The sequence below is a fragment of the Hyperoodon ampullatus genome, assembly GCF_949752795.1.
Source record: "Hyperoodon ampullatus genome assembly, chromosome: 4".
Classification (NCBI taxonomy): Eukaryota; Metazoa; Chordata; class Mammalia; order Artiodactyla; family Ziphiidae; genus Hyperoodon; species Hyperoodon ampullatus.
This window is the reverse complement of record NC_136917.1, coordinates 130,265,270-130,288,989: the sequence shown is the minus strand read 5'-3', so window position 1 is coordinate 130,288,989 and position 23,720 is coordinate 130,265,270. Positions and strand designations below refer to the sequence as shown.

General features: G+C 39.7%; 1 protein-coding gene and 1 pseudogene across 2 annotated transcripts in view; both read left to right on the top strand.

Annotated features, from left to right (window-relative positions):
* Positions 1 to 23,720, top strand: part of RAB3C (RAB3C, member RAS oncogene family) — a gene marked incomplete at both ends in the record, with an annotated part of 311,597 nt that overhangs the window by 54,042 nt on the left and 233,835 nt on the right. The gene's annotated exons all lie outside the window — the stretch shown is intronic.
* On the top strand, positions 18,185 to 20,874 carry LOC307051892 (pre-mRNA-processing factor 40 homolog A-like; annotated as a pseudogene). Its single transcript has 2 exons — positions 18,185 to 18,678; positions 18,826 to 20,874. The product of its transcript is annotated as a pre-mRNA-processing factor 40 homolog A-like (transcript).

The window sequence follows — 23,720 nt, the reverse complement described above, 5'->3', positions numbered from 1 at the left end:
ACATGTGTTACATTTATGTTACTTATCTAATTTATAGTTGCTTTTGGGGAGTGGATTAAAAGAAAACATTGGAAGTCTCTGAGTTTATGGAAAAGCAAATGTAAAAAAAACAAAAAACAAGAAAAGTTAGAGGACCACAGAGAATATAGCATTATGTTAATTATCTTTTAGACTTATTGCTCCTGTAGCTCTCAAACCTGCAGACTTGGGACAGCTGAAATAATTACTTATTATTTTGGCTCCACCCCTACTTTGAGACCAATCCTTCTTGGATGAAGGGAATATATAAAATCCAAATGTACTTGTTCACCTGCTCAGTTTCAAATAGATCATCTACCTGGTCTTCCCGGAATCCTGATTTCCTAGAAACTGGATATTTCTGGTTTCCTTTATCTTCAATTCCATTCTCTTGCAGGTGGCTTCTGCCTAGATCTCCTTCCTTAATATCACAGTCATTTTAGAAACTGCACTCCTGCCCCTGAATGCTGATGCCTGTATATTGCTTGGATTCTGGGCAGATGAACTTTGAGTCCTATCTTTGGACCCGTCCCTGTGTGTATGCCTCTTGATTAACTATCACTCTGCTTTTGCACTCTTGTTCCTTTCTTTACTTTTGCCTCACCTTATTGATCTGTCTGCACTCATGCTCTTGAGTTTTATGATTTGACTCCCCATGTCCCAATCCATTATTTGGACTCCATATTCAGCAAATGCTTCCTCCAGCCTATTTTCAATTAAGATTGTTTTGTCAGCTGCCTCTAATGAGGCAAAATCAAATGAAGAGGGAAAAAATGTGCCAGACCAGGATGACAAATCATTCACCCACAAGTGGTGAATCATAATCCTCCGAGTTGTCTCCTCCACAGTTCCCAGGGGAACACTGTTGCCATGAGAAAAAAAAAAAAAGGACATATGAGAATTTCAACCTTCTTATTTTTGATTATGTCAACATGTAGTACATGCTTTTCTTAATTTTTTGCCTTTGTGTAACTGTTGTATATTTAATACACCACCTTAAAATGTTGGAAAAACTAATAAGGAACATATGGAAATCAGAAATATGATTAGGAAAGAAACTCTGGGTAGTACATTAGGTTATTTTTCTTGCCAGTTTTACAATTATTGGGTAGTACCCATGGAAGGGACTTGAGCACATGGAGAAAGCATTATCATTTAATTGATTTTATTCAAAAAATAATTTTTCCATTTTTATTTTCTATTTGAGTGGATTTAAAAATTTTACTTCTAGTTCCCCACTCTTGATGTTTTCTTATATACAGAAGAGTCATATTTGGAAAACCAAAACATTTAATAATTGAATAGTCTTTCTGACCTTTATGACTCAAGAAGGAAAACAAAACAAAACCAGTCTCAAACATCCAAGCTACATTCTGTAATTCTGTACATGCTTTTCTGTCTCTTCATTTGTACTTCTCTCTTCCTCTTTCTTTTTTTCTCCTTTTTTTCTCATCACTCTCTCTCTAAATGACTAGATAATTCATTATCCTTGTATATTCTGGTGCTAGAACTATAAAAAAAACTAGGCTCGCTATCCCTGATGCCTCCAAATTCTTTCCGGAATTTTCCCATAAAAGGATTTAACTGAAGAAAAATGATGTAGATTTAGAGTGACTTTAAAATTCAGATATACTATATTAATATGTTCCTTTAGAAGATAAAAGTTTCTAAAAGAAAAGGAGGGAAGACAGAAAAAGTAGTCGAAGCTGCCCACTCAAATCTTAGTCATAATTAATTTTAACACTGAAGTAGATTTTTGAAAAATAATTAGTTTTGGGGCTTCCCTGGTGGCGCAGTGGTTGAGAGTCTGCCTGCTGATGCAGGGGACACGGGTTCGTGCCCCGGTCCGGGAAGATCCCACATGCCATGGAGAGGCTGGGCCCGTGAGCTGTGGCCGCTGAGCCTGCACGTCTGGAACCTGTGCTCCGCAACGGGAGAGGCCACAACAGTGAGAGGCCTGCGTACCACAAAAAAAAAAAAAAAAAAATAGTTTTGTCTAGTATTTTAAAAGTACATATGGGCATTGTAGAAAATATGCAAATATAGAAAAGTAGAAAGGAAATCACGAGGAATGTTACTACCCAAAGATAGCTATTAATAGTTTGGTGTATAACTTTCCAATTGTTTTCTATATGTATAATCCATATTTAAAAAGAAGATACATGCTATATCACCAACCGTGTTTTCTCTTCTATGTTACGAACCTTTTCTAAAATATTTAAATATACTTTGAAAGCCTGATTTTAAGTAGCAACATAAGAAAAATTTATTTAAACAATCTCTTATTGCTAGTTTTCTTTTTTCTCTGATTTTTCTTTTTGCCACAGTAAATGATGGGAATTTACATTGATACCTCTTTACCGAATTTACCTCTTTATGTGGGTGGGTAAATCGTAGGAAATAGAATTTCTCGGTTTTTAAATTTAAAATTTTATAAATTCTATTATGCCAAGTTGACATAACAGAAATGCTCCAGTTCTACACTCCTAATAACAGGGCACAAGATGCCCATTTCACGGAACCTGTAATAGATAGCATGATCATTCTTTTGATTGCCAATTTTACATTTATTGTAATTTCATTTTCATCTCTTGGACTGTCTTTTTCAAATGTTTCTTTGCCATTTGCATTTTTTCTTACATAAGTTACTAACTTTTCAGCTATATATCTTTATTCTTATTGATTTGTGACACTTTTTTCCTGAACATAAACTTGTTTTTCTTGCAAATAAGTTTTTTTCCCCTAATTGTTTGCCTTTAGTTTTGTTTATGGCATATTTGGGGCATACCTTTCTTTTCCTCTCATTTCTACGGAGCCACATCTATCAATTATTTCCTTTAAAATGATTGTTTCAAATAACAAGCCATACTAATGTCAAAACCATTATGAAATCATAAATATGTCTTTTTTCTTTGGAAATTATAATCCATTTTACAACTCAAGCAGATGTATTAGGCCTTAAGTGTAATGGAAACTTCAGCAAAGACTAAGAACCTGTGGAACAGTAATGTCAGAATAGACTCAAAGTTTGGAACTGAATATAGCAGGAAACAGATGATATATGTCACCTGGGGCATTAGATGTGTGCGCACCTTTAAAAGGAAGAATAGGAAACACTGTTAGAAGCTCTTCATGCAGTTGGCATCATCATTCTAAAATGGTCTTCCCTTATTAAGTGGTTGTGAGTAGCAGATGCTCTTAGGCCCCCATCCATCTCCTTGGCCTGCTTCTGATTTTCAGCTGCAGCGAGCAAATCTGTGCATGCTTAGTGGTCTACCTCAAGCATATCACGCATGCCTTTCTGCTTTCTGCCCCAGGGCCTTCTCTTACAGCACAACTCACCAGGTCTATGCTTGCAAGTACAACCAGGAAGTGCAGGGCTGTGAATCACCCCTAGCCCTGTAATAGCCCTCAATTAATAGAGACCAGAGCCAGGGGGTGGATCCTCTAGCCTGTCTTCTTTTAGATGGACAATTCTGGAAAACTTTCTGCATGCTTTTCAGAAGATGATAGCAGTATTGAGAGCCACACACTCATCCCAATGACCCTGATAATACAGCCTTACATCGTCTTTTTCTCCTCTCCTGTCTCATTCTCCCTATTACTTCATTCCTGTTTCCCAGCATGGCCTCCCCAAAAAACTACGTGCTCTACGTTCTCTCAGGCTCTGCTTTTGGAGGAACTAAAATTCCAACAATGTCTTCTTAAACATATATATGTTAATTGCACTTGGATGAAATAAAATCCTCAAAGATCCTTTCAATCCTCAAGGATCTACTTTATAATCGTAAAGATGTTTCCTCTTCATTCCCCAATAATGTTTGACCATCAGGGATTCCAATCTCTGTGTCCCCAGGTTCTGTCAAATAATCGGTGATTTTTAAAGGTACTAGAGAATTTCATTGCATAAATGGAATCAACTGTACATATAGGTATAGTGTAAAAATCCCCTCATGCTATGCATTCTTTTTGCAAAGACACATTCTATTTCTAGTGTCTTTGTAAAGTGCGCTTGATTTCTCTCTCACCGCCTTTCCAGCTAACAATGAATCCAGAGGAGAGAAAGGAGGGAAGCTTCTCCCAATTCCTTTCCTGGAGTCAAGCTCTTACCTGGCTCTTGGAAAGAACTGAGCTTCCAGCTGCTGGAAGTAAATTTGTCTGCCTGCCCAGGAGCTATTTTGTACCAACCAACATCTCTGCCAGGAAGGTGAATATTGGGAGTCAGTGTGTGGACATCAGAATTTCCAAAGTAGGATAACCATCACCTCCCTCCCCTCCAATTCTATGCATTTAAAATAACCTCTAGGGAGAGTGAGGAAGGGAGGATTCAGGCTGACTAGGAAATTACTCTACCACATTATTTCTATTTGGATAAACATTTATCCCACAAATGCCAGGAAGGTTGGCGATCACCACTGTGGAAAGAGCTCCATTAAAATTTATGAGCCAACCTACCGTGCGGAAGTAATTATAAATAATAATTACTATGCTGCTTAGTGCTGTTATTATTTGAAGCTGCCCTGCTTCAGGTGGTATATAAGATGCAGCTGAAATATATGACTAAATATACTCTCATTAGCATGGCCTAAGAATTCCTGACATGGAAGAACAGAATAAAATATCAGATGTCTTTCAGGGATGGAGTAGGTGCCCTCTTCCATGGGATGCAAGCTGCACTTATCGTTACCAAATGAGAACAGCAATTCTTTTACTGTAAACTAGGAATCAGGTGCAATATTGTAATTTTACTAACTTTCCAATTGTGTAACAGGGAAGCTTCCAAAAAATAATTTTAGTTGAGTTACATTGTTCGTATTCTGCACTAAGGTTTTAAGAACAAGGAAATAAATCTTTTCAACAGATCTTTCCTTGGATTATGGTTTATCCCATCAGACCAAGCATCCTAGAGTCATGTGAGTGAATAAACTGCTTTTGCCACTTTTGATCTCTCCTGAAGGCTGGTTGTCAACACCTGTAATCAACTCCATATAAGAGAATCAAGCATGCTTTCTCAGATTTTTATCAGAGCAAGGTTAATTGTGTGAGCAGGACATGAGTTGACCCTTAAAGAAGCAGGGGGTGCTGCTGGAGCAACTGTGCTCAGTGGTCAATGGGATGGAGAGCTGGAGGGCTGCTTCCACACTGTCCTATCTATCAAACTTTCCCTTGTTCTCACTCTCTTATCTGAGAATGTATAAGAATGAGCCCTGCCAATTATAGTGCAAGTAAGCCCAAGGGAAAAAAAAAGTCATTAAGAGAGACAGGAACCCATCTGGATATAAGAAGAGAAGAGATTATTGGATTGTGTCCTAACTGATCTCCACCTCAGTATCAGCATCTGTGATTCTCAGAACCCCAGGTAGACTAAACACACCAATAACCTCATCATACTTTATTCCAACAATTTCAAAACAAGTCCCATACATTTATCTTATATGCAATCTCTATCTTAAAAATGTGTTGTTGGGCTTTCCTGGTAGCGCAGTGGTTGAGAGTCTGCCTGCCAATGCAGGGGACACGGGTTCGTGCCCCGGCCCAGGAAGATCCCACGTGCTGCGGAACGGCTGGGCCCGTGAGCCATGGCCGCTGAGCCTGCGCGTCCAGAGCCTGTGCTCCACAACGGGAGAGGCCACAACAGTGAGAGGCCCGTGTACCGAAAAAAAAAAAAAATGTGTTGTTCATACTTCCAGATGTTAATTTTTACATCATCATTTAGAATTAGGACATACTTTCCTATCTTAAAATGTTACAGAAATGGTTAGTTTCCTGGTAGAGCTACAAACTGTATATAATTCCTAAGGTACCAAAAAAAAATTAATTGTAATAAAGCGTTCTTGAGAACTATGTCGGAGAAAGAACTTTGGACTTGACTGGATACAAAAAGATTAGAAACCTGTTTAGTTTTCGAGGAAATTATATTGCCATAGAAACAGGGCACTGGCAAAAATAAGCCTGTGACTTTTTTTTTTTTTTTGACTTTTTTTTAACAACCCTTGATACTCATAGAAAGTGGGTTGCAAAACCTGCATTTCCCAAGGAGGGCATCCTGTCCAATGCCAACATCAGATGAGACCATGGAGGAACAAGGACAGAGGGTCCCAGGGTGTGGAGTCAGGGCCTGAAGTGAACAGTGAGGAAGGTGCTGCTTCCTGACACCTGGCAGAAGACACACCTACTTATTAAAAATACTGGCTTTGAATTGGCATATATTTTCGACCTACATTCCTTTGACAAGAATCAGCTTAATGGCTACACGTAACTATGAGAGGCTAGGGAATAGAGACTAGCTGTGCATTTAGAAGGATGTTTCACTAAAGCAGATTTTAGTGAACTGTTGATAGACTGGGCCATACCTATGCTTCCCCCTCTCTGCTCATTTCCCTCCCGAGCTGACTGCCCTTGTTGCCTTCTCCCCTTCTCTGCCAGCCCTCTTAAAAATCCCCTTGTCCTGGGTTGCAGTCACTCTTCACGTCCATTCAGTTTGGCTTCTGTCCCCACAGGCAGGTGAAGTTGTTCCCACTAAAGCTGGAAATGATATCCTAAGTATTAAAGACAAAGACCTATTTCCAGGCCTCATCCTCCCGATACTCAGCCACTGTTTCCTTGGATCTTCCTTGAGGTCTGAGGTGTCAGCCCCTCCTGATTCCCCTTTCAACTCTCTGACCACTTCTTCTAGTTCTCTTTATTAGTTGTTCCTCTCTGCTCTTCCCATAAATATTGGCACTTCCTAGATTTTTCCTTTGATCTTTTTCTTTTTCATCTCTACTCAGTCTTCCTAGATGATCCATTTGACCTATTTATATCTCTGAAATGTAACTATCTGCTTTTGACCTCTTTTGACCATGCATGAGACTCACTAGACAATTCCATTCCTCAGACATTCAAGCTTAATAATCTAAAGTGGAACTAAGTTTCCTTAAAAACTGCTCTCTCTGATCCTTGAGGTTCTCAGATGTCATAATGATGAGTAATGTTTAGTGAATATCTTCCACCTATCATGCATGCCAGCACTGGGTGAAGCATCTGACATGCATTACATGATGAAGTCCACACAGCACGAGGTAAAGTCAATATCACTATTCCCATAAGAGACAGCTAAATTTCAGAGAAGTTAAGAAATTCCCTTACAGTCACCCAGCTAGGTAGTGGCAGAGCTAGGATTTGAATATAGCTCATAGATCTCACACTGTTATCTATTAGGCTACTGTCTGACTCAATTTCTAGTAAAACGATTAATAAGATCTTTTTTTAATCATGTTTTTCTATACATATTACTTCATAAAGTTCAATAACTTGTGGGAAAAAAACAGCATTGCTTTGTCAATTTAAACAAACTTTGATAGAGATGAAAATTGATGCTAATTGTTTCAATTTCATAATCTGAATCCAGTTATCTCTATGACTTGGTAACATTGTGGTCAACTTAACTTGGATTCCAGTATCTATAAATAATTAAATAGAAGAACAATTCCTGAAGATATGCAGAAAGAGAAAAAACAAAAGTTATTTTTTACTTGGGTTCTAAAAATAGCCATAAGTGTCACCGGTAGCAGAATAGCTGAACATGCCTAAAAATAATCTGGCTAACTGTTATTGATCCATTGTGTCATTTATCCTAAATTCACCAAAAAGGATTATTTTCGTATTGAACTAATATTGAGGGTCTTAAAGGACAATGATCTTTTAGCTGTTATGACTTTATCTGCTAACATACTTGACCACCTTTCCCATACCTGAGAAATCTAAGGTTACAACATGACAGGCATCAGATTCTCAGTGGTATGTAATTGGTAATTAGCTATTCAGACCAGTTATTGGCAAATGTGCCACATTTTCATTTTGGAAATTTAGGCAAATTGCACTCCATTGAAAACATATATTAAAATGTCTGATTTTGCATCCAGGTTGATACGTGATTGAAAGTAATCATTTCCTACCTTTCGAGCCATCATTTGTGACCTTCTGAATTCCCTATTGTAAATAGCCTGTTTCTGAAATTGTGCCTTTGTGTGGCCACATCCAATTAATTGCAACACCACTCCTGAAAAGGTTTCCTGCTTCAATCTCCATAAAGTAGTTCATTAGCTTTGCAGGGATTTTACTTCAATACTATATTTAGTTTGTACTCCCTGGGATGCTGCAAACAGAAGAGTGAGTTCCCTAGGCGGGAAGCAGTGGGGTTAGAAGAACAATCAAGAAATAAATATCTGGCTTTAAAAATGGTCTGCGTTGTAAAGAACAAAGCAATACAAGGATGCTCGTAAATCAACAGCACTGCTTTTCTAATGGGCTTTCTCTTACATGAATTATCTTGGGCGACTCAGACTTCAGCTTTCTCTAATAGGAAAAATATACTGAGAGGCTCAGGGAGCAATATCTCATTCTTATTGTTGTTGTAATGCTCAAAATTTTATTGAGGCCTGGTATTGTACCCTCGGAGGTACAATGTGATTGGCAACTAGACTTAATAGCTGCATTAAATGGGCAAGTAGAGTGAATCTGAGAAGTGCAGTTAACAGAAATCATAATTGTGAGTGCAGCAGCTAAGGTAGAGGGAGATTCAATGGGCCAGGTGTCCAGACAGATGGGATATCCTGGCTTGGACCTGCCATGTGCAACCTTGGGTGAATTACTTCTATGCTCTGGGCCTCCGTCTCATCTTCCATTGAACTAGGATCTGAAGCTAAGATTTCTAGGGTCTCTTGTGGTTCTATTATTCTATGATTTAGTAATGGCTTAAGCCAAACAGTTCACCATGTTTGGAATCAACATTAGGTTGACATCCAAGGCATTCCATCAAGCCAATGGCATGACTTAATGATAACAGAAATAGCTCACAGAAACATGTGTTAGGCTAGTATACTCCCAGTAACCCTATGAGTAGCCCTTATTATTGCCCCCACCTTGTAAAGGGGAAACTGAGGTACAGAGGAGTTATATTATGGGCACAAGGACATACAGCTCACAGCTGATAAATGGCAGAGCCAGGATACGAACCTAGGAAGCCTATATTTTTAATTACCACACTTCTGGCAAACAAACCACCGGTGACGTATATTCCAGAAATTCTACAACGTAAATAACATAAACAATAATTCTCTTTCCTGTCTGAGTTTCAGAAAAAATGAGAAAAAAGGCAAAATAGTTAATGGATGGAGGAAATTTTAAAATCACCTTTATTAATTATAAGGCAGATATTGGAGAGAGTGGCTTAGGTGTGAAAGCCCCAGAGTTAGACAGACTTATCCCCCAGCAATGGAAGGTAATGGTCCACCTAGGCCTCTCCTTGAGGAACAGAGCAGAGAGTGAGCCTTCCGTAAGCAGATTTTTTATTTGTTTGCTTTTGTTTTCCCCAAACCCACTAATCACATAAGTCACTCTGCGCAGAGTTGAGTGAGGGAAAGAGAGAGGCCAGGAGTGTTCCTCTCACTGATCTTCCCCAGTTGAAAGGAAAAATGAGGGAGGGAAAAGAAATGTCTCTATCCTAACCATTTCTCCTGGTTCTTCGTTTATAATTTAGTTCCTCATTTTCATGCTATATCTGGTGTTAAAATTGTTTAAGATATTTGACCAGTATGAAGATAAATTGTTATAACCAGCACTAGCTGAGCTGCCATCATTTCGAGCTTCTGTTCTCTGTGTCTTGTCACATTTGAAAATGGACCCAGGAAGATTGGGAAAGTTACACAGGAGCGCACAGTGAAGAAAGCGTGATCCTTAAACATCGTATTTACAGAGCACAAATGAAGGGCTGATTCAGCTCTCTGTTGGTTAATAACCAAACTGAGTGGTTTGAGAATCAAGTAATATTAACAAGTAAGTGATTTATGATCAAAAGCAATTGTCGGGCTTCCCTGGTGGCGCAGTGGTTGAGAGTCCACCTGCCGATGCAGGGGACACGGGTTCGTGCCCCGGTCCGGGAAGATCCCACATGCCACGGAGTGGCTGGGCCCGTGAACCATGGCCGCTGAGCCTGCGCGTCCAGAGCCTGTGCTCCGCAACGGGAGAGGCCACAACAGTGAGAGGCCCGCATACCGAAAAAAAAAAAAAAAAAAAAAAGCAATTGTCATTTGGGGAACATCATTTCCAAGATAGTGTTAAAGGCAGAGGAGATATTAAGAAAGGGAAAAGAGACATGATTCGGAGGAAGTCTCTTGCATACGGCTACAAGGCCATCAGTAGACATATTAGAATCACTTGGGCTCAAGTGAGATGGAGCAGGTCTCCCTCTGCAAAGTTTATTAGGCTGCAGTGTGTCAACAAGTGCCACAGGCTGATTATAACGCCATGGAATACAAATTAAGAGATCACTGGATTCTAATTTTCTCTTGTAAGCTCTCCTAAATGAATATGCAGAGCGTACATTTCCATAACCAATCATGTGTCTCACTTCTAATAGAGAAAATATGCTTCAGATTCACAGATGCATGAAATACAACTAACTGGAAATATGGAGGAAGAAACATAGCACCCATTACTCTCTGAGTGGAATAACTGGGCGAGTCCTAGGGTCCTTTTAAAGGCAGCAGAAAAATAAGGGCACAACATTCTTCCATTCATCTATCCACCCACCCATTTATCTAGTCTACACACGTGTTATGCGTACCCACAATTTGCCAGGTGCTATGTACAAAGAAGAAGACATAGATCTGTCTATTTCAAGCAGACAAAAGAAAAAATGTAAGTCAGCGTTATTAGTGTGATTTGTGACAGATTAGAAGTAACCAAGCAGTGGGTATCGTGGGGGCAGAGAAAACGAGAATCTCAGTTTATGGGAGAAGTGCAGCATGTTTTCTGGAATAAGAAGTGATCATTTCTCTGAGTCCTGAAATCAAGGAGGAGTTACTTAGGGAGCAAGGGGGTTGGGAAGGAGGGCACTTCCTTGGGGCAGAGGGAACAGAATGAGACCAAGGTGGGCCTGGGGCCTCAGGTAGCAGATACTGTGGACAACACTGGTCGGGCAGGGCCTGAAGTGAGGATCTAAGTCTTCTCTACTCCAGGAGATGAGAGTGATTCCAGAAAGGAACTTCATGTACCTTCACTTTGCCGGTTGTGATTTGGGCAGGTCAGGATCTGGTGTCTGGAGCCTAAGGGACATTCTACCAGCACAGAATCTCATGAGGAATCTTTGAATAGGTTTTATGAGAAAGGTGAGGCCTGATGATTTTTCCCTTGGGGGTAGGCTTGATTACTTTGGGGCTGTTTTCTTTGAGTTATGGGTGGCCTCTGGGGTGCCACCCATGCCCATCCAAAGGTGGAGTTGGGACCCCCTCTGTTCTCCTCTCACTGCACTTATTGAGTTATGCTGTCACTGACACTTAGAAACAGCTTCTGTCTCCATTTCTTGAAGGTCAGTGGACAATGTGTTTATTCAATACCTTTGCATCCTTAACACTTGGCAGAGCCTGACACATATTAGCTCTCCATAAAGGTTGTCTAAAAGAATGAACCTATGAGTAGGGCTTCCCTGGTGGCGCAGTGGTTGAGAGTCCGCCTGCTGATGCAGGGGACACGGGTTCGTGCAGTGGTCCGGGAAGATCCCACGTGCCGCGGAGCAGCTGGGCTCGTGAGCCATGGCCGCTGAGCCTGCGCATCCGGAGCCTGTGCTTCGCAATGAGAGAGGCCACAACAGTGAGAGGCCCGCGTGCCACAAAAAAATAATAATAATAACAAAAAAATAAATAAAAAAAGAGTGAGCCTATGAGTATATGATTTGGCTCTTCTGATGAGTTTTAAGGAAACCTGTTATACATGAGATTTCCTAGGAAAAACGCTGTCAATGGGGCAAGCTTCATACCAGTCACCCATCCAGCAAAGCAGAGGCGATGTTCTCTCGAGGGTGACTGGCGGGCTTCCAGGCCTGCTGTGGGCTCCTAGGGAGAGGAAAGAGCAGACTTCTCACTGGTGGACACCAGGGTTGTTCCGCTGGGTGGGAGCTCTGTAAGTGGAGAGCAGAGCACGCAGTGGAAAGAGAAGGCGGCAAACTCGATATTACCTGCTTCTCAGTTTTGCTTCCAGCCTTCCAAGGTTGCCCCCCACCTCCACTCCTTGGGGCAGGGAAAGCCAGCCCCATGCCTCACCAGCCTGGTTTTACTTCGTTCATTAAATCATGAGCCCAGTGATCACTCACGGCTGACACATCCAATTAGGAGCCACACAAATAATCTTCCCCAAGCTGCCCCTTGGCACCTTCTGCTGTATCGTATCACAGTGTGATGAGTCCGTTACGGAGAACAATGATCACACTCTGTTTTGCTCACCTCCCATTGCAGGCTGTGATTATTGGTGATCTAGATCCCCCCAGAAGCATCCAGATATAAAGGAGGAGCATGCTATACTCAATTCAGTGTTCCTCTTTAGAAGCTGCATCTCAAGTCAAACTGAGATCCTCTATTTTGAAGAGCTATTGGATAAGGCACTGAAGACAATTAAAAGCAAAGTCAGGACTCGGGATGAGAAAAATCCCTACAACCAGCTTTTTAGCTGATAAGATACTTCAGCTCTTTTCTGATGAACAGAATAATAACTTCCTTACCCCCAAACTTTGAGTTTTTACTTTAGCTGATGGTTTATGTCTCACAAGAGTATCTGAGAGCCGATGGAGTTGCGTTGAGTCCAGGAGAAATAAGTACTATAGGATTTTTTTAATGACACACTGAATTTAAAGATAATCCCAACCCTCAGGTTTAATGATGCACACATGTCCCTGAGTTGACTAAATAGGTCTGGAGATTGAAGGTCGCCACATTCCTTTGATATTGAGTGCAATATAGCACTTTGATACCGCCTCGTGCTCTCTTTACGGTCATTGTGTGAGGTGAAATGAATGTTATCTAAGTTTTGCAGATGAAAAACAACTGAGAGGGCTTCCCTGGTGGCGCAGTGGTTGAGAGTCCACCTGCTGATGCAGGGGACACGGGTTTGTGCCCCGGTCCGGGAAGATCCCACATGCCGCGGAGTGGCTGGGCCTGTGAACCATGGCCACTAAGCCTGCGCGTCCGGAGCCTGTGCTCTGCAACGGGAGAGGCCACAACAGTGAGAAGCCTGCGTACCGCAAAAAACAAAAACAAAAAATCAAAAAAAAAACTGAGAGTCAAAATTAGTAGCTGCCACAGTAAGGGAAAATACTACTACTCTTCGATTATGAAAGTCAGAGTTTTCATCTAAGTTTTGATATAAAATAGTTCTCTGGGTATGAGCTGATCGTTCCTTCTCAGGCCCACACAGCTCTCTCCCTGGAAAATGAGAAGCCAAACTCTAAAGTCACCAAAGTCCTTCAAAGAAATAAGGACTAGAGAATTCTATATCATAAGGTTAATTAGCAGAAGACCCCAGGTTGGTCTCCATAATTGCCTTCTAATTTACTTTTTCTCAGAACATTGCTTTTCTAGTAGCAATGACTTCATTCATTCATTCATTCATTCAAAAAGCACTCACTGGATGAGCCCTATAGGCCCCCCCTTGGATACAGAGTTGAATGAGATTTTGCTCTAAGCATCTCCCCTTTGAGAAATCAGTTTACTGCGTGATTGTGTGGGTTTTGGGTTTACAAAACGGGCTTTTCAATGTAATATGGGAACCCCTATAGTTTTTTATAAAAGAAGAAGAACTCATGCTCCAAAATGTAAGAAAAACAGAAAACAAACAGCAAAACCTCTCATTTCTTAGAAAGATGAAACCATAAGATCCAGATACTTTTCATATTTATTTATTTATTTATTTATTTTTATTGAAGTATAGTTGATTTTCAATGTCATGTTAGTTTCACGTGTACAGCACAGTGATTCAGTTATATAACTATATATACATATATATGTATTCTTTTTCAGGTTCTTTTCTCTTATAGGTTATTACAAAATATTGAGTACAGTTCCCTGTACTATACAGTAGGACCTTGTTGATTATCTATTTTATATATAGTAGTGTGTATATGTTAATCCCAAACTCCTAATTTATCCCTCCCCTGCTTCCTCTTTGGTAACCATAGAAATTTATGGTTTTTTAATTGTTACCTAAAAGTCTCTGTAGAATGTTCTACATTCCCTCAAAGGAGACAAGTAAACTAAGAAATTTGCTCATATTTATCAGTGCGAGGTGGCTGCATTAAAATGCTGAAGTATTTTTATTCCATGTTTTGTTCAGGGTTAGCTAATTGCTCTAAAAATCCTAAAAACTGAGTAGGCTTATACAATAAAATTTAATTTCTCTGTCATGTTGAGTCCAATTCTGATTTTCCTGTTGGGCAATTCTCCTGAGAAAGGCCTCCTTCAAGTAGTAACTCAAGGATCTGGGGCTTCCATCTTATGGCTCCATCATCCTGTGGCTTCAAGATTTCCCTGTCATCATTGGGAAAATAATCTTACTCACAATGCTTAGTTACCTCAGCTGTGAACCAAACAGAACTTTCCTTCATATTCCTCTGTCAGGAATTAGTCATATGGTCCCTGCTTGCTGAAAGGGGAGCCCAGAAATGTTCTGGCTAGGCAGCCACTTTCTAACGTATATTTTAGTTATTCAGCCATGTTTCTCCAGTAAACACATAGCTCCCGTCTCAAGTTCCCCAAGTGCCCCACCACTAGCTGGTCCGCTGGGAACCCCTGAACAGTCCAGCAACTAAAGCGTTAATACCCAAAAGGAACTGGACTCCAGAATACTCTTCCACTGCTCTCCCTGGCATCTTTTCTGATTGGTGGTGCTCATTCTATACTAGTTAGATATTTTGCAGATCACATCGGCAATTTAGGTATCTCTCCAAGCTCCATTTTCCGAACTCTCTGGCTCTAACTTGCTTGTTGTGGTCACTGACCTCCAATTCCAGATTTCATCCTCCCTTTGGGAGCTCCTTTGGACTTAATGACTGGTACCTTCCCAGAATTCTCCATCTTTCCTTCCACCCTGACTTTACAGCCATAGTCCATCCCCACCTTATTCATGCCATTCCCCTCCTGAGGGTCCTAACCACCTGTGTGGGGAGTCTGACATTCCAAGGCACACAGAGTCTTCATAATTCCCTGGGCTTTCTGGACTCATCACTGTCACTCTCCCCCACGCCTGACACAGGCTCCTGGCCTCTCCTTCCTTACTGTCTCTCTCTTAGCCTCCCTTCAATGAAGAGGTATTTCCATCCCCTTCTCATCAGAATCTGCCTGGCCAATATTACTTTTTCAGGAAACTCGGAACCCTATTAGCCAAAGTAATGAACACATCTCTGCTAAAATGTCTTAATGGTCTGCCCATCCCAGACAGTGCCTTTGTCTGACAGCTGGAGACAGGTGAAGATAAAACCTTAGCTCAAAAAGTAGCACACTCTTGTTCTTTCAAGCACTACAATGGCATCAAACTACACTCTTCCTCCCCTGTCTCTGACAGGCCCTGATTTCTTTCCTGCCTTCCCGATTCCCTGCCTTTCTGTTTATAATTTACAATTTATATGCAAAGAATTTTCAGCATCTGACCATTACAAACTGAAAAAGATTGTGTAATCTCATTCTTGGAACCCTAATTAGGTGCATTTAAAACCTCAACTCATGTAGCCAGCGACATTTTAAATGAACAGGTATAAAATAGTGGCTTTGCACCGGTTCACATTTTCTTAAATGTGACACGAGGATTTCTAACTCTGATCTCCATTCAAATTTAAGGTGCAAGATTCATCTTGTACTAGTGATTTAGAAAACGGACGATTCTTGCTAAATTCTTAGTAATATCAGGTAAGAGAGCGAAGATCAGAGTCTAGGAAGAAAGAGAGGAAGCAAAACAGGGAAATATGGTGGGAGTACAAGAGAGAGGGTATGGGGGAGGGAAGGCTGGTACAGTTAGACAGCAGAGGAGCAAACAGTAAAAGTTAAGAGAACCAAATGTAAAACTCTGGGTTTTGAATGAAGAATGAGGAATGATAAAGAATGGATTTAGCAAGAAATATAGTAACTCCAGTTGAGTCAGGAGAAACCCTGGGAGTTTTAGATACATGTGATAATTGGCATGTGTGTGCTAAACAGGATCAACTCTGCATTCACATATAATGAAATCTTTCATACCTCAGTTTAATCAGCTTCCATAATTATGGTTATAAATTATAACTGGAGATGCTACTGCTGGAAGAAGAAATATGGCCATATTTGTTAAGCTGCCATTTATTATCATCTCTGAATTTCTTGTAGCTGTGTTTTCGTAGATGGTTTGAGGACCGGCGTTAACAACTGTGATTCCCCTATGAATTACTGAAAATGGCTAGGGAATCCTTGACACCCACTTTGAAAATCACTTCCACATCATTCTTGTACCTTCCATTCTGGAAAAGACTAATCTCCAAGACAAAGAAAAAAAGGAAAACTCAGAACTGAAATAGAAAACAGCTTTGAATGTTTGGATTAAGCAGGATTACTCATGATCCAGAGGAATCACTTTTTTGGAGCCTAAATTAAATTGGGCGTTTGGTTCCACAGGAGCTGGGTAATGTCTTTGCTTTGTAGTTTGAATCAAATTCTGTCTATAATATGTCACTGATATGGGGATGTTAAACTTAGGCAAATCAGACCCTCCTTAAAACCAGATTGTTTCCTGTCACCGTGTAATCTGCTGGATCAGCCATAGTAGCAGTGACCGCAAACCTCTGATACAAACTATGTCACATCATAGAGGTTTTTTTTTTTTTTTTTTTTTTTTTTTTTTTTTTTTGCGGTACGCAGGCCTCTCACTGTTGTGGCCTCTCCCATTGCGGAGCACAGGCTCCGGACATGCAGACTCAGCGGCCATGGCTCACGGGCCCAGCCGCCCCGTGGCATGTGGGATCTTCCCGGACCAGGGCACGAACCCGTGTCCCCTGCATCGGCAGGCAGACTCTCAACCGCTGCGCCACCAGGGAAGCCCCATCATAGAGTTTTGAGATGCAAATGTTGGTCTTTACTAGCTCTGGTCTCGTACCATTGACCACTTTCTTAATTATGACTGACACTGACTGTTTTTCTAGATTCCTGTTTATTTTGTGTGTTTTCTGTCACCATTAAATAAGTCAATAAATGAGGCTGTCAGTAATTCTTTAGATCAGTTATCTTCAAAGTGACAGGGGTGATGGGAGATGGTAGAGGTAGCATTCACTCCAGGGGGTGTACAAGATAATACATTAGCAGTAAATATTAGAAAATGTATTTATGGCTTTAAAATTTAATTTATGTATATGTTTCCATATACATAATACATTGGTACAATAGTACAGTATATACTATGTTATACATGTTATACATGCTATTATATGTGTTTGTGTGTGTGTAAAAACAAAACTATACATTATGAAGAATTTTGATTTTAATCCCAGGGCATTGAATTAATTATTCATGCACTCCATGAACAATTTTTAGTCTGTATTTTGTGCCCTGCACTATGCTAGGTGCTGAGAATACAATTGTAAACAAAATAAATACAAGTCCTCCATTCAAAGCTTACAGTCTACTTGGAATAGTAGTTCTCAGGGTGATGAATATAAGCTTATAACAGAGGAGCTTGGCTTAGTCCAGGGGCGGGAGTTATCAAGAAAGCCTCCTGACTTCTTATTCTTTTATAGTTTTCCTTGGAAATTGGAATATATTTTATAACATCCTCGAATTGTCCCATAAAGTGTAGTTTCCACAATCAGTTTATATTCCCTAAAAAAAGGGAAAGTGAACTTTTCTGTCATAAAACAATTTTATATGTTTTCTTTTCTCCATCGCCTACTGTAGAGGTGAAATTGTTATTATATGAGCTGCTGAGCTGGAAGAAGGATCATATCTAAGGTCAAGCATGGCCCAGAGGTACAGTCATTCCACTGGGAAATAACAGGAGAGATGCAGTTAATGATACATTGTGACTTGCATTTCCAAACCTCTGGGACTGGTATGCACACACAGGCGTACACACCCCTGCAGAGCTACATATGGAATAGTTAGGGGATTTTTTCCTTGGTAAAGAAGAAAAACAAAGAGAAAAGATGAAACAAGTTTGCTGAAATTTATATGAACTTTTGAGTATTAAACATCTAAGTTTGATTAAAAATAATTAAAATTTTAAATGAAAACAACTTTTAATAAAATACATGTCCTTCAAAAATCAGGTAACATTTTAGTTTAAAATTACTCTAATAGGTCCGACGATGTGGCTGGGGATGGAAGCTGAGCATGGAGGCCTTATGATGGGGCACCCTGGCATGCATTATGCCCCAGTGGGAATGCATCCTATGGGTCAGAGAGCGAATATGCTTCCTGTACCTCATGGAATGATGCCCCAAATGATGCACCCAATGGGAGGACCACCAATGGGACAAATGCCTGGAATGATGTCTTCAGTAATGCCTGGAATGATGATGTCTCATATGTGTCAGGCTTCCATGCAGCCTGCCTTTACTGCCAGGAGTAAGTAACATGGATGTAGCAGCAGGTACAACACCCGGCACAAAATCAACGTGGACTGAACATAAATCACCTGATGGAAGGACCTACTATTGCAATACTGAAACAAAACAGTCTATTGGGGAGAAACCAGATGATCTTAAAAGTCCTTCTGAGCAACTTTCATCTAAATGCCCTGGAAGCAGTACAATTCTGACTCTGGAAAGCCTTCCTATCACAATTCTCAAACAAAAGAATCCCGCTGGGCCAAACCTAAAGAACTTGAAGATCTTGAAGGATCCGAGAATACCATTGTTGCTGAAGTCTTATTACAAAATCAAGCCTGCATACAATGATCAAAGCTGAAGAAAGCATATTACAAAATCAAGCCTGCACACAATGATCAAAGCTGAAGAAAGCATATTACAAAATCAAGCCTGCACACAATGATCAAAGCTGAAGAAAGCAGTAAACAAGAGTGCGCCATAACATCAACAGCCCCAGTTCTTACAACAGAAATTCCAACCACAGTGAGCACCATGGCCGCTGCCGCTGCAGCCAATGCCAGTGCTTCCACCTCTGCCTCCAGTACTGTCGGTGGAACTGTTCCAGTTGTTCCTGAGCCTGAGGTTACTTCGATTGTTGCTACTGTTGAAGATAATGAAAATACAGTAACAGTTTTGACTGAAGAACAAGCACAACTTACTAGTACCCCTGCTGTTCAGGAACAAAGTGTTGAAGTGTCTAGTAATACGGGAGAAGAAATATCTAAGCAGGAAACTGTAGCTGATTTTACTCTAAAAAGGAGGAGGAAGAAAGCCAACCGGCAAAAAAACACATATACTTGGAATACAAAGGAGGGGGCAAAGCAAGCATTTAAAGAATTATTGAAAGAAAAGCCGGTGCCATCTAATGCATCATGGGAGCAAACTACGAAAATGATCGTTAATGATCCATGATACAGTGCTTTAGCAAAGTTGAGTGAAAAAAAAGCAGGCCTTTAATGCTTATAAAGTTCAGACAGAGAAAGAAGAAAAAGAAGAAGCAAGCTCCAAATACAAAGAGGCTAAGGAATCCTTTCCGCGCTTTCTTGAAAATCATGAGAAAATGACTTCCACAGCTAGATACAAAAAAACAGAGCAAACGTTTGGAGAGATGGAAGTCTGGAAGGCAATATCAGAACGTGATCGTCTTGAAATCTCTGAAGATGTTTTATTCTTTCTTTCAAAAAAAGAAAAGGAGCAAGCAAAGCAGTTGCAAAATAGAAATTGGGAAGCCTTCAAAAACATACTTGACAACATGGCTAACGTGACATACTCTACTACTTGGTCTGAAGCCCAGCAGTATCTGATGGATAATCCAACTTTTGCAGAAGATAAAGAATTACAGAACATAGATAAAGAAGATGAGTTAATTTGCTTTGAAGAACACATTCAGGCTTTAGAAAAGGAAGAAGAAGAAGAAAAATAGAAGAGTTTGCTTTGGGAAAGGAGATGACAGCGTAAAAACAGAGAATCTTTTCAGATATTTTTAGATGAACTGCATGAACATGGACAACTGCATGCTATGTCATCTTGGATGGAATTGTATCCAATAATTAGTTCTGACATTAGATTCACTAATATGCTTGGTCAGCCAGGATCAACTGCACTTGACCTTTTCAAGTCTTATGTTGAGGATCTTAAAGCATGTTATCATGATGAGAAGAAGACAATAAAAAACATTCTAAAGAATAAAGGATTTGTAGTTGAAATAAATACTACTTTTGAAGACTTTGTGGCAATAATCAGTTTGACTAAAAGATCAACCACATTAGATGCAAGAAATATTAAGTTGGCTTTCAATAGTTTACTAGAAAAGGCAGAAGCCTGTGAACCTGAAAGAGAAAAAGAGGCTTGGAAGATGAAACGAAAAGAATCTGCATTTAAGAGTATGTTGAAAAAAGCCACTCCTCCAATAGAATTGGATGCTCTCTGGGAAGATCATGAATGTCAACATCATCATTCAAAGAATAAGAAACATTCTAAGAAATCTGAAAAACATCACAGGAGACACTCCCGCTCTCAATCAGGGTCGGATTCAGATGATGATGACAGCCATTCAAAGAAAAAAAGACAACGATCAGAGTCTCGTTCTGCTTCAGAACATTCTTCTAGTGCTGAATCTGAGAGAAGTTATAAGAAATCAAAAAAACATAAGAAGAAAAGCAAGAAGAGAAGACAAATCTGACTCTCCAGAGTCAGATGCTGAACAGGAGAAGGATAAAAAAGAAAAAGACTGGGAAAGCGAAAAAGACAGAACTAGACAAAGATCAGAATCAAAACACAAATCACCTAAGAAAAAGACTGCAAAGGATTCTGGTAATTGGGATACTTCTGGCAGTGAACTGAGTGAAGGAGAATTGGAAAAGCACAGAAGGACCCTTTTGGAGCAACTGGATGATGATCAATAAATTATACCAGATATGTTTACAGTATGATTTAAAGTCTAATTCAGACCAGGGATTCTATTTTAAGTTCAATTGAAATAACACTGGGTTTTAATTATATCACAGGAAAAAAAGTGCATTTACATATTGTTATTGTGGACTTTATAAAAGCAAAGGAAATTGAAAATAACTTTTGATTCTGTATCACAAATCGTATTTTCATACAGTCATAACTGTCTGTGACCCTTTCATAGGGCACTGCAGAATGGATTAAAGGTGGCAATTTACTGATAACTGCAGGTGTCTCTACTTTGTTCTAAAGTCTAAATCATGAGGTGATTTGATTTACTTTATACAAGTTGGATTTTGAAGATATAATGAAAGATTTTTAATATCTAGTAGTACAAAAAAAGCACCAGCAACAAATAAAACTGCTTTTTTGTGCACTATCCAGCTGGTTAAAGCCAATATGATCTTTTACGGTGAACTCAGAAATAGGTGTTCTTAATGGAAACCTGGTAGACCCTTAACTATAGTGGTGTTATTGAGCACTACTATAATAAAGCCACAATTATTTTTTATGTCTTCTTCTTGGATTGACCCCTTTATCATTATGTAGTGTCCTTCTTTGTCTCTTGTAAGAGTCTTTGTTTTAAAGTCTATTTTGTCTGATATGAGAATCGCTACTCCAGCTTTCTTTTGATTTTCATTTGCATGGAATATCTTTTTCCATCCCCTCACTTTCAGTCTGTATGTATCCCTAGGTCTGAAGTGGGTCTCTTGTAGACAGCATATATACGGGTCTTGTTTTTGTATCCATTCAGCCAGTCTATGTCTTTTGGTTGGAGCATTTAATCCATTTACATTTAAGGTAATTATCGATATGTATATTCCTATTACCATTTTCTTAATTGTTTTGTGATTGTTATTGTAGGTCTCTTCCTTCTCTTGTGTTTCCTGCCTAGAGAAGTTCCTTTAGCATTTGTTGTAAAGCTGGTTTGGTGCTGCTGAATTCTCTTAGCTTTTGCTTGTCTGTAAAGGTTTTAATTTCTCCATCAAATCTGAATGAGATCCTTGCTGGGTAGAGTAATCTTGGTTGTAGGTTTTTCCCTTTCTTCACTTCAAATATGTCCTGCCACGCCCTTCTGGCTTGCAGAGTTTCTGCTGAAAGATTAGCTGTTAATTTTACGGGGATTCCCTTGTATGTTATTTGTTGTTTTTCCCTTTCTTCTTTTAATATTTTTTCTTTGTATTTAATTTTTGATAGTTTGATTAATATGTGTCTTCATGTGTTTCTCTAAATACATTTTAAAAAGGCTATTGTGAGGGCATTATTTTGAGATGATGTTTAAAAAGTTAACATCAAATCAAATTGTAAATTAGCTTAAATATATTGCCTTAAGGACCTGATAAAGAATGTGCCACCAAACCTTAAGTGATGGTTGCAATATCCTTGTCTAAAACAAATCAATGTTGACTTAAACAATTTTTTTTTTTTTTTTGGTGGTATGCGGGCCGCTCACTGTTGTGGCCTCTCCCGTTGTGGAGCACAGGCTCCGGACGCGCAGGCTCAGCGGCCATGGCTCATGGGCCCAGCCGCTCCGCGGCATGTGGGATCTTCCCGGACTGGGGCACGAACCCGTGTCCCCTGCATCGGCAGGCGGACTCTCAACCACTGCACCACCCGGGAAGCCCCTTAAATGATTTTTTTAACAGTTGTCTTTTTTTTTTTTTTTTTTACAATCTGATCTTTCTCTTGCTTTTTTTCATTGAGGAAGTCTTTTACCTTCCCTACTCACTAAGAAGTACTGACTTCGTGGTGTGCATTCTAAAGCAGTTCAGATATGAATATTTTTGTACATTTTTATCAATTATTAAATCTCTTCTAGTGAAAAAAATGCTCTAATAAAAGGGTTATTAAGCATCGTCCTATGCCTAAAATATGGTTCCTTATATTTCTTTATATCAGTCATAAACAGATAAGTTGAGTCATAAATATCTTAAATGATTATTTTATTTGCATGGTAAACCAGAGGATGAATTGAGTATGAAATGTAATAAATGATGAATAAATAATGAACTTTTTTTGAACACCAATTCACATAGTTTCTCTCTTACGTGTATGTGAATTATATCCTCTTTTAAAAAACATGGAGTAGACCAAATGGAAAATAGGTAACTAGTGCGAAGCAGCCACAGAGAACAGGAGATCAGCTCGGTGCTTTGCAACCACCTAGAGGGGTGGGATAGGGAGCGTGGGAGGGAGATGCAAGAGGGAGGAGATATGGGGTATATGTATATGTATAGCTGATTCACTTTGTCATAAAGCAGAAAATAACACACCACTGTAAAGCAATTATACTCCAATAAAAATGTTAAAAAAATATATGGAGTAGTAGTTTTTGTTGATTTTCCTTTTGCAGTATTCTCTTGGCTTTTTCCTGTGTTTATTATTCCATACAAATTTAATTTTGCTTAAAATAGCTTTATCATTTTTATTTTTATTTTTTTTATTATTATTTTTTTTGCGGTACGCGGGCCTCTCACTGTTGTGGCCTCTCCCGTTGCGGAGCACAGGCTCCAGACGCGCAGGCTCAGCGGCCATGGCTCACGGGCCTAGCTGCTCCGTGGCATGTGGGATCTTCCCGGACCGGTGCACGAACCTGTGTCCCCTGCATCGGCAGGTGGACTCTCAACCACTGCGCCACCAGGGAAGCCCGCTTTATCATTTTTATAATGATTATAAATGTTTATTATAAACAGTTGAAACAATGCAAATATAGTCAAAGAATATAAAAATTATCAGAAATCTTATCCCATGCCTATGAGAATATAATAATTATTATTTTGTAGCGTATTCTTCTAGACCTTTCTCTATACATTTATAGATGTATAGAAGTAGGTAAACAGTC